Below are 12,826 nucleotides of genomic sequence, written 5' to 3' on the forward strand. Positions count from 1 at the left end.
CTGTTGTGAAAAGGTTACCAGATTGATGTATCTATATTTATTGCAACTGATTTCCTATTTTTCACCCTTTAATTCCTATAGAATAGTAGCATTTAAAAACGCACCAAAAGAAACAGTTGCAACTTTCCCGTGGTCTCTGCTTAGTATTTTGTTCAATGTTTTGCATATATTTGCCATTTTATTTTTCTTAGAATACCTCTTTTCTGCACCTCTTGTAAGGTGTCTCGGTGTTGTTTTTTACATCTCATTCAGGTTTGTTTGTCTGGTAAAATCTTTATTTTCACTTTATATCTAAGTGATAACTGTGCAATGTAGAGTATTCTTGGGTGAGAGATTTCTTATTTCAGGAGTATGATAATGTCATTTTAATTACCCTTGGCGTATGTTTTCTTCTCAGCAATCTGCTGATAGCCTAATGAGGGTTCCTTTGTAGATTATCATAACTTTTTTTTGCTGCCTTTAAAATTTTACACTGTCATTGACTTGCCAATTGGCATATGACGTATCTTGAAGGAGGTCCCTTTGTCTTAAAGTTATTGGTGTTTTGTTGGCTCACGGACTTGTATATCAGTTCTTTAACCAGGTTCAGGAAGTTATCAACTATTACTACTTTAAATAAACCATCAGCTGCCGTCTAACTTTCATCTCCCTCCAGGATTTCACTCTAATGTTCACTTCCTGAGGAAGTCTGAAGGCTACTGTAAAATTTCCTCACTTTTTGATATCTTGTATCTTTGCCCTCTCCTATCATTTCTAGTTTTGTATTGGTGAGTTTGCTAACCTCTCTTCCACAAAGACAGTCTTCTTCCAGTGCTTTCTGTTGCATTCTTCATCTCATTTATTGAGTTCATCTGGTTCTCCAATAATGTTTGTTTGCTTTATAGTTTCAGTCTCTTAGGTAATGTATAACTTATCAACTTTTATTTTATTCCTGAGCTCACTAAACTGCTTTCTGAGTTTTGTTTTTGTATTGAGTTTCTCTATGACATCTCTTTGGATTCTCTATTAGTTATACGGCAATATTCCATGACTTTAAGTTTGTTTGCTGCAGGGTTGACAGCGTGTGTGTCTGTGTGTGTGTGTGTGTGTGTGTGCCTGTGCCTGTGCGTGTGTATCTGGGTCTGTGTCGATATCTGTGTGTTTGTATCTATGTGTGTGCATGCCCTATAATGTTACTGTGATTGGTCATGATCCTGGTGAATTATTGTTCTGCTGACAGTAAAAAACCGATTGGGATTTGGAGTCCTTGCTTTTGTTATTGGTCGATCGCAATATTGCACAATATTTGGTTTTACTTACCTGAGCTACCTCTTATAATATTTCAAAATGGCACTTTCCAGTCACTACTGTCTGGATAAAAGATTGTTTACATTGTCATTTCTTAGATAAATCTGGTAGTTAATGCCACTGATGTCACTGGGCCTGTGAACCCTTCCTTTTATCTTATATCCCTTAAGACTTAGTGCACACATTGAGGAAAGATGTAAAGACAGGTGGGAAGTTGGAATCAGACAAGTGCCTTTGCCATGTCCTATGTTGCATGGTACATTGTCTCCACCACTGTGAATAGGGAGGAGGGAGAGTGTCATGAATGTTTGAGGGTTTAAAGGATGGAAATTCTGTCTGCATTGTGGCTCCCTCCTAGTTACCTGTGACAATGAGTACTGGTGCAGCTGGAGGCTGAAGCTGTGGGAACCACTGAGACCCTGTTTCTTCTGGGTACTTTGAAGCTCTGGGCTCAGATACCCTAGTCAGTGGGCCTTGGATGCAGGCACCAACTCTGCTCTTCCCTCAGTTCAGCCACCTTTATGTGTTTTAGCCCACCAAACTTCAGCTGTACATATGTGTTCTGGAGTATTGTTTTGTGTTGTATTTATTTTTGTTGAGATGTGATCGTTTCACTGACTGTTGATTTATGGGGAGAGACAGAAATAATTTAAACTTATGTCACTTTTTTCAAAGTCTATACTTGTTCATTTAAACACTTAAATTCTAATAAGGTCATTATAAGAACAGTAAAGAAAGTGAACAAATCACCTCCCTTTATATCAGAGTACTATAAAATATTTTGTTATTCCTGGGTTCTTTTCTTCAATATTTTCCCAAAAGCATGCACATTTTAGTATAATATATGCCTATAATCTCTAAAATCATTTAAATTCATAAAATATTTCTCTGTGCTATAAATATAGCCCTGTTGCTTCTCAAATTTATAACTAGTAGCTTACATATTTCTGTCTTCCCCATCCATCTTCCCTGTCCCCAATGGAAACCACTACTTGGTACATTACACATATATATGTGATTCTGTTTCTGTATTTTTATGATTATTTCTCTTATATCTTTAGTTTCCTCATGTAAGTGGTAACTTAGAGTGTTTTTATCTGTATGACTTATTTTCCTATGTGCAACAATATCTGGGTCCAGTCACATTTTTCCAAATGGCATAATTTCATTTTTTAATATGACAATGCCTAAGTATTATGTTATCTATCTCTCACATCTACATCATCCAATCATATGTTGATGGGCAATTGAGTTGTGCTTCTATCCTTGGCTGTTATAAATTATGATGTAAAGTACATTGGGGTAATATATCCTTTAAAGTCAATGTTTTCAGGTTTTTTTCACATTTATATCAAAAACTGAAATTGCTGCAACATATAATGCTTCTATTTCTTGTTTCATTAGCACTGTCCACACTTTTATTATAGTGGATGCATCAATTTATATTTCCACCATAAGTGTACCTTGGTTCCCTTTTATCGACATTCTTATTAATGTTTGTCATTTGAAGACTTTTTTTAATAGCCATTTTGGTTGCTGTGAGATTATATTTCATTCTGGTTTTGATTTACATTTTCCTAATGAATAGCAACGTTATGTTTCTTTTCATGAGCATGAAAATCATCCACATGTCTGTTTTTGAAAACTTTCCAGGAAGATCCTTCAACTGTTTTAAGTTCGGGTCTTTGTTTTTTAAATATTGAGTCTAATATGCTATGTAAATATTATTGAAATTAACAACTTGTTGGTTTCACTGTCTGAAACTCCTCCTTCTATTCTGTGTTTTGTCATAAGTCCTGCTGAAAGTTTCCTTTGCTTTGCAAAAGGTTTGGCACTTCACAATTATAAAAGAAGTGGAATCCCTGTATCACATAGTACATTTATTATTTCCTCAGTAAAATTATAAACTGTTATTGTTAGTTTACCTTATTTTTTTTTACTTAAGAGATAGATTAAAAATAAATATTGCTATGATTTATCTCAAAGGCAGTTCTGCTCATGTTCTTGGTCAGAAATTGTATAGTTTCAGGTTTTACATTTAGGAAATTAATCCATTTTTATCTTATTTTGTATAAAATGGAAGGAAGTGCTCATACATCTTCCTTTTACATGCACTGTCCAGTTTTCCTAGAACTACATGTTGGAGAGACTGTCTTTTTTCTATTGTATACTCTCACCTGCTTCATTGCAGACTAATTGACCATATGTGTGTGGGTTTATTTTAGGACCCTTTATTTTGTTCCATTGATCTATGTGATTCTTTTAGTGATATATTTTGATGTTTTGATTACTGTAGCTTTGAAGTATGTTCTAAAGTCAGGGAGAATAATACCCACATTTTTGTTCATTTTTCAAAGTTAATTTTAGAAAATTTGTGTCTTTCATAATTTTGCATAAATTTTATTTTTTTCTCCTTGTTTTGTGAAGAAACATGTGGATTCTATGAGAATAGAAAATTACTAAAAGTAATTTTAGTATTAGTGAGAAAAATTGTAAAATGTGGTGGATACATCATACAATATTAAACAACCAATGGATTGCTGCATAAATCAAAGAAAAATACATAAAGAATTATGAGAACAAAAAAAAAAGTCCATGGGGTATAGCTAAAGCAGTATTTGTTGGGATGCTTATAGCAAAATAATCCCACTTATACAAGTAAGAAACATCTCTCTCTCTTATAAAATAAACTTGCAAACAAAAGATGCAGCAAAATAATAAAGAAAGTTGTTATCAGAAGGAAAGACAGCTGAAAGGTCGAAACATAAATAAATAAAATAAAGATTAAAAATAGAAACATCTAAACAAACTACATAATGGCTTTTGAAAGATAAATATAACTGATAAAATTTAACAAGACTCATGAGCTAAAAAGATAGTATGGAGTAAAGAGCTCCAAAATAAATGAGAAGTTACAATTTATATCAAAGTAACACAAAGCATCATAAGATGATACAACAAATTATATGACATTATAATGAAATCCCTATAAGAAATGGACAATTTCTAAGAAAGACAAAATCTTCAGGATGGAATGAGAAATAGAAAATATTAACAGATTCTCATGAATGAAATTGAATAAGTAATTAAACAAAATCTCCCAAGAAATAAAATTCCAGTCTTAGACAGCTTCTTAGGTGACTTCTGCCAAACATTAAAAGCAGAGCTACCACCTATACTTCTCAGAGAATTCCAAAAACTTCGAGAGGAACAGAGGCTTCCTACCCCACATTTCTGTATTACACTACTACTAAAACAGGAAGAAATACCTCATAAAATTACAGTTTAAATACTACTGATAAGCGTATATGCAAAAATCATCACTAAAATGTTAGCAAAGCAAACAGTACATTAAAAGGTTTATGCAATATGATTAAGACTCTTTTGTTCCAGGGATGCAAAAGTGATTCATTACCCACAAATTAATCAATATGATACACCAAACTTACAAATTGAAAAATAAAAATTATATGGTCACCTCAAAAGAGTCATAACATGTTTTGACAAATTCTGTATCTATTTATAATTATATTTCTCCTCAAATTATGCATGAGGAAACATACCTCAACACAATTAAGGTCATATATGACAAGAACTCAGCTAACATGGCACACACTGATTAAAAGCTGAAAGCATCTACTGTAAGAGCAGGAAGAAGACAAGGTTGCTGACTCTTATCACTGTTATTCAATATCGTAATGGCAATTTTAGCCATAGCTATCCAAAATAAAGTTAAATAAAATATAGCTATTTCAGAAAAGAAGTGAAAGTATCTGTTTGTAGATGAAAAATTTTAAACAGAAATCCTAAGGAAGATGCCACAAAACTACTAGGCCTTATCAATGCATTTGTTAAAATTTCAGAATGTAAAATTAACATACAGAAATCTTGCATTTCTACACATTAACAACTTGCTAACAGATAGAGAAAGTGAGGGAACTGTCTCATTTACAGTTGCATTACAAAATAAAAATCAAGAAATATACCCAACCAAGGAGGTAAAAGACCTGTAGTCAGAAAACTATAAAATATTTATAAGAGAATTTGAAGATAATGCAAACAAATGAAAGGATATACTGTGTTCATATATTAGGAAAATATATTGTTTCAATGACAGTACAAGCCAAGAAAATACACAAATAAAATTCAGTTCGTATCAAGAACAAAATACATTTTCAGACACTTAAAAAACATAATTCTTTAATTTACATGTAAACACAAAAGATTTGAAATCACTAAAAAAAGAAAAGAAAAGAAAACAAACACACTAAAAACACGAACTTTGACAAAGAACAAAGAGGATGTATCACTGTCCCTGATTTTAAATTATAAAACAAAGCTACAGTAATGAATATGGTAGTGGCACAGAACAAACAGAATAATGGAACACAACAGAATGCCTAAAAATGAAATCAGATAGTTATGGTCACTTAGCCCATTACAAAAAATGAATACACAGTGGGGGAAAGGTAATCAACAGGCACATGAAAATGGTCAAAATCATTAACCATCAGAAAAATGCAAGTCCAGAACACAATGAGATTTTATGTCACTCTTCTCAGAATGACTATGATCAAAAAGATAACAAATATAAATATTGGTGAGGATGTAAGAAAAAGAACCCTGATGTAATGCTTCAGTGAATGTAAATTTGTGCTGCCACTGTGGAAAAAACTATGGAGTTTTATCTAAAAATTAAAAATGATATATGATCCAACAATTCCTTATCTGGATACCAATTCCCAGAAAATAAAAACACAAACTAGAAAAGATAAATTCAAACGTATATTCACTGCAGCATTATTTATAAAGAGGATATAGAAGCAAATTATTTGCTCATCAATAAATGATGGATAAAGAAAATGTGTGTTTATAGTATATATATCTACCCATCAATTAACTACAGATTTATCTATATTTGTATATATATATGCACACACAATAAATATATATATATGCACACTATATATATATATCTATATGCACACACACACATAAAAATTCAATGGGTTGTTACTCAGCTCTAAAAATTATAGGTTGTTGCCATTTGCAGCAAATGGTTAGACCAAGAGGGTAATATGCTAAATGAAATAAGTCAGACAGACAATGACAAATGCTAAATGATTTTACTCATATTTGGAATTTAAAACAAATTAACATAACAAAACAGAAAAAGAGTTATAGACATACAAAGAAACAGGTTGTTTACTAGAAGCAGGGAAATGTGCTGAACAAAAAGAAATAGTTGAGAAAAATTAAGAGAGAAAATTTTCCAGTAGCAAATTAAATGAGTCAGGGACCAGAAATATACTGTATGGGGAATAGTCAATAATTATGAAATATCTTTAAATAGCAACATATCATAAGTAGATTTATTCTTGTGATCAGTTTGAAATGTATTAAAAATTGTAAACGGTATGTTATGTAAGAGAAACTAAAACAGTGTTATACATTGAAGAACACTTCAAAAACAAACAACCATACTTACAAAAAAAACCAGATTTGTAGTCAACAGAGACAGGGTTTGGGAAAGGAGTATTAGATTAATGCACTCGAAAGATAAAAACCTCCAGCCGTTAAATAAACGTGTTCTAGGGATGCTATGTATTAAAATGATAAATACAATAAATAATGCTTTATGTTATATATGAATGTTGTTAAGAGTGAAGACCATAAGATTTCTCATCACAACAAAGATACAAATTGTATTTCTTTAATACTGTATCTAAATGAGAAAATGAATTCTCCCTAAATTTGCTATGATATTTATTTCATGATACATGTAACTCAAAAGCCTACCCTGTGCACCTAAACTTACAGAATGTATTATGCCAAGTATATCTCAATAAAAGCAGGAGGAAAAATGGATATACAATGATCATTGTTTCTCATGTCATTTCTCATGTTTGTTTTTACAGCAAGTAAACTTGAGTCATGATAGACTTATCCTAGGTAAAGATACCAATAAATAAGGGATTCTAATACATAATGCATAAAGATACTAATATAATTAGTGTTTTACCATGCCTTAACCTTTTTTTCATGATAATAGCCCATTGCTTCTGTAGGCATCAAAATTTAAATCCGTGTATTCATCTGAGATAAGGAAACGGATACAAAATTTAACCATGGCTGCTTTTCTGTGAGTAATAATGTTCACTGTCTCTGACCAGAGGTCTCATCTCCCAAACAGCATCTGTAAGAAAGGAACATGCTAGGTTGCTAAAAATCTCAGCATGGTAAAATATCAGAACTCCTACAATTCTTAACTGTTCTGCAATGGGAATGTAATACTGACAAAGTTTTCATTTTGTTTAACAATGAGGTGTTTTCTCATGGTTGCATTAGGGGATGTGAGGATAATCCCTGAGATCCACAACAAACATTCTCGCTCAAGTGCTGGGCAAACAACTGAAAAGGATCTGCATTATTAGAACTGAGGACTGCTTTCAAAATGATGACTACGCGCACTCTATTCCAGATAGATCAGCGAAAGGAAGGTTATTGCAATTTGTAGTTGAACGGGAATATATCAGAGGTTCAGTCTCTATAAATGAGTCAACGGGTGTTCAAAGCCAAAATAAATTGTGTCAACAATGAGAATTAAAGGAAAATCTTGGACATAAGCTTAAATTAAAAATGAGACTCAGTCCTGTGCTGGGCTCTGGGGACTGGAGAATGAATATGCCTCAGTCCAATTCAAGGTTTCAGTGGATTGGCCCTAGCATCAGCTCGGAATTCAATGAACAGGTAACAATTAGTATACTGGGAGAAATATAATCTACCTCTCCCTGATCAGAAGGAAATCTGGTGGCTCAATAAAACTCTTAATTCACAGAGATTCTGCCAAATGCAGAGGAATAATTCACTGATGACTTAACTAAGACAAACTTAGTTACTGCTTAACAATCCATCTTCACACACACACACAGTGGTAGGAAGATTTGTAGTATTTAGTGGGAATAATTCAGTGGGGAGACCTCAGTGTATAGTTTTCAAAACACCAGCCAACTTTTCTACTATTGCCAATTATCTAGTTTTCCCAGGTAGAAAGCTACAGATGGACAAATAATATTCTTATTTAGGATTTCTAATAATGAAAGTAAACTGTGGCTTTTGACTTATCAGTATTGAACTTTGTTATGATGATCACGGCAAGACCCACTGGCTGATAAGAGACCTGGAAACTATCTGCTGAACTGGCCCAACTGAACCCCAGACTGCTAATGTAAGCAACAACATAGCCACCATCAGAGTTGAGCTCACAAACTTAAAAGCTCGATGTTTCTGTTGTAGGAACAACCACTGCTGTCCAGACAAAGATCTTCTGCTGCAAGTGGGCACTTTTCTCTTGGTAAAGGTCATCCTGGTGGGATGTTGCTAGAGCTTACCCTGGCCCACTTGCCCATTCTCTCGATTATCAAAGGCTTTCTTCAGTACTGGTGACACATTTTCAGGACTCAATGTTGCCATTCCAGTCTTATCAGCTGACACTGGCTGCATGATTGTGAGCAGAAGCCTTAGGCTCCTTGACCTTGCCTTCAATTTTTCCAGCATTTCAGGGCATTTCACATACTGAAAATGCTTCACCTTTAATTTTAAATTAAGGGGAAGTTGTCAAAGTCTTCCACGAATAATTTATATTTACTAATATCTGCAGATATTTGGTATTATTGCAGTTGGACAAATTTTTAATTCTACCACCGTCACCTCTTTTTATTCCACACAGTTTAGATTGCAATTTGGTTACTGAATATGACCATCCCAACCAAGGGTCAAGTACCTCTAAGATACTAAATGTGTGAAGGTTCGAAGGGTCACAACTTATGTGGGGTGTATAAACCTACATTAAATGTTTGCAATGGCACTGCCTCTTCTGGATAAAGCTCTGATTCTAAGAAGTTAATTAATTAGAAGGCAGTATAGTTATTGGTATGGGGAAGAGAATCAGCTATTTTGGGGTGGGTGGGTGATGAAGAGACAGGAAAAAATCCAGCAAAATAGAATGGAATTCTTTAGGCCTCTGGAGGCATGAATTAACAAGAAAATAATACTTTATCTTATGTATCTACCTTCACATACTGTCTTGATTGACTAGTCCTTGGGCTATGAAAACAGCTAGTTTGTATTGAAGAGTAAAGATAATAACGAAATAGTTTGAAAACCATGAGATTTTTTGTTTCAGGAAAGTAGATTTTGCTTAAAGTAAACATGTATTTTTCATTCACTAAATATTAAAATGCATCCTGTGGCAAGTGCTGTGCTTACTGTGCTGGTATCCAAGTTAAACAAGGAAAGGGGGATAGACAGAAAATATCTGGAGGAGGTGGTTTCTGTGCTGAGACAGGGAAAATCAAACTAGGTAAAAGGAGGACAACCTACGACCAAGGATGAGCTGGAGCAAAAGTTTTGAGGTTGGATTTAATATGATTGACAAGCATTTGCCTGGATGTATCACCATAAACAGTGAAACATAAAGATCTGCTAAGGTTTTCAGGTTCCAGGTCTATGAAGGAATGACTAAACTATGTTGAGTTTGTGGGCTTACATTTGGAAAGGCATTAAGTGCCACCCTGAGAATTTAATCTTCTCTTTGGCTGGAAAATAAAAGTAACATAAAATATTCAGTTGAAAATATAATGTAGACTCTTGAGGGGAGGAAAAGGAAACACCAATTAGAATGCTTTGAGAACATCACAAAGAAGACCATAGATAAAATTACCTCTTAAATTCTAGCACATGCAGAATAAGCCATCTGAGACTACATCATGTGAAATTCATGATACCAGGGATGACATAAGAGAGATCATGATCCCTGGGCCAGAACCTGCATTTATCTCCTGTTCCAACCTATCCTAACTTAACACTTTTAATACTTTCCAGGATGAACCAGAAACCACTTAGCACTTTTCCCTCTCTCTATGTTTTAGTCTTCTTCCAAATTCTTCCATTTTCTCTTCTTCCTTACAAGAAATTATTTAAATTTACTCCTATATTTTTCCATCAAATGATCATATCAATCAAATATCTCTTTTTTCTTTAAATGGTAACTTAGTCTCCGTTTAACTCTTTTCTCTATTTTAAAAAACATAAGGAAAATACAAGTACACATCTATGTTTATTGTTCAAATAAGAAAAATGCAGATATTTGTCGACATTTTCCAACATCAATTTTAATCTTTGTTATCCTGCATACTCTGGTAGTCCTCTGGTAGATCAGTTGTAATTAGGATGACGTTCATAAACTGAAGATGGCTGATGAGTTGGCCTTGGAAGAGAGGTAGCTGATGTATCAGCTATCACTGGCACTGGAAACCGTGGGTTGCTCCTGGTTGAAGTTTAGAAAAACGAACTTCATTGGCAGATATATTGTGATATCTATTTGGAAAAATAGAAGGCTCCAACATTAGTCCAAAATAACTACTCTGTACGGGAGACAAGTTGCTGTGTTGAGAATTAGAATTTGTAGTTGTAATGAAGTTCACAACACGGCCATTTGCTTCAGTGTAGCTGCTTTGAGAGTGCCCGTGGACAGTGGTAAACTGACTTAAAATAGCACGTTGATCCACTGCAATTTGTTCTGGGGGTCTAAGTGATATTGATGATGGAGGAGAAAAATCATCTCTGATCAGGGTAATTGTATCACAAATTATGTGGCTAGTAGAGGGTGTTCTTATTAGAGGCATGTTTAAATTTGCAGAAGGTAAAAATGCACTTTCCCCACTAGTGTCATTCACAAAATCAGAATTATTATTATTCACATTACCCCCTGCTTTAAAGTGTTTCTTTTTGAAATCTTCAGCCAATGAAGATATCAGAGAGGCATTTTTAATCCCAACTCTTCTTTTTATTCTCACTAAAAGCTGGGGACAGACTCGTTTATTATTTGGATTATGGTAAAACTGCAGCTAAAACCAAAGGAGGAAGATTTTAGTAATATTTTAAAACAAAATACAAGACTACAGTAAGCCTAACCTATGAAACCTCAGATTTCACATTAACAATGCAAAGATAATATCATCAAAATGTGAACATTGCTTATGATATTTCAAAATTCCTTATTTGGAAAATACACATTTAAATAGTGTAGTCATCAAACTTAGGAAGTTAGCATTTGCAGTAATAGTGAATGCCACTTTTGAAAAGCAGCATTAATACCTTTATTTAGATTTCTGATAAGATTCATAGTTGCCATCAATTTTTCTCATTATCTTGAATACTTAAGACACTGTCCTTATTTTTAGAGAAAATAAAGAATTTTAGACTTAGTAATTTTATACAATTTTCAAAATCTAGCTTTACATTTATATTACCATAGATTGATGTACAAAATAAAATTTTATATTTAAGTAATCAAGTGGTAACTAAAATTTCTGAATACCTTGCTTAAAACAGAAACTTCTTTTTCTTCTGCCTGAAAGTCAGCTAGACAAGCACATCTTTGAAAATTCTGCTGCACTTTACTAAACCCATAAAGCTTAAGCTGTCTAATTGATCTTTTCATACTTCCAGTTTCAAATATTCTGAATGGGGCCTTTCTTTCCAAACTTCCTTCTTAAAAATAACTTCATCAATCACTATGGAAGATCCATTATCATCTCACTAGATGGATTTTTATTGGTCACTACCAGCCATTTTCCAGAGTTTTCTTGGAAATGTCAGAGAACGAAAATCATTATCTTCATCTGACTCTGAGACACAATGTGTATAACATTGTCTTTTTATCAAGGATTATTCAGACAAACTCTGAAAAGCATTTTCATCAATCACAGACCTCAAGTCCAAGTCCTCAGAGAATGTTTGATCACACAATAGAGATCTACCGGAATTTCCTGAACCAGTTGGTCCATTTTTAGGAGACACATCTTGAATTTCTGAAGAAATATGTGCCATCTCAAATAACTTTTTCAACAGCTACTTTTTTAATCTGCATGATTTTGAGAACTGCAGCTTCAAATGCTGCTTTGGCAGACCTGCACAAATAAACTACTAGGCCATCACAATGGTTCTAAACCTGAGTAGCTGTGATATCAAAAACGACTAGTCTCCTAGCAATCCAAGTGTAACATTCAGCAAGTGTTTAATTCTCATTCATCCAGTTTAAATGAAACATATAGGATGCTGTTATTTATAGTGTGATCTGCAAATATTATCCCCACAAAACCTTTTGATATACTTTAATTTTGGGGTCTATGAAATAAAACAAATCTCTTTTCTTTTGTGCAAAAATTTATGCCAGATTGGTGAGCAGAGTATAAATAATGCACAAAATAAATAAAATAATTTTAAAGTTTTCGTATTTAAATAAATTTGTGTACGACCTTTGCAGAAAATGTATAACACTTTCATTATCATTTGTAATAAAAGTGAAACATAATTTGATTTGGAAATGGTAGTAGTTATTTATCTGTGTTCTTTACAATAAGTAGCTCTATATTCAAAACATGAGCAGAGTAAATATCAGTTTATTTGGTATGTTTATAAATAAATGGTAAACAATTATGATTTAAAATTAGATTAAAATAATCAATTAAATTTA

At 33.3% G+C, this 12,826-nt stretch overlaps 1 pseudogene; it reads right to left on the reverse strand.

Moving 5' to 3' along the window:
* Positions 1 to 10,503: 10,503 nt before the first annotated feature.
* On the reverse strand, positions 10,504 to 12,180 carry LOC140692755 (heat shock transcription factor, Y-linked-like; annotated as a pseudogene).
* Positions 12,181 to 12,826: the final 646 nt, after the last annotated feature.

This window comes from Vicugna pacos, unplaced genomic scaffold (assembly GCF_048564905.1).
Source record: "Vicugna pacos unplaced genomic scaffold, VicPac4 scaffold_17, whole genome shotgun sequence".
NCBI classification, from domain to species: Eukaryota; Metazoa; Chordata; class Mammalia; order Artiodactyla; family Camelidae; genus Vicugna; species Vicugna pacos.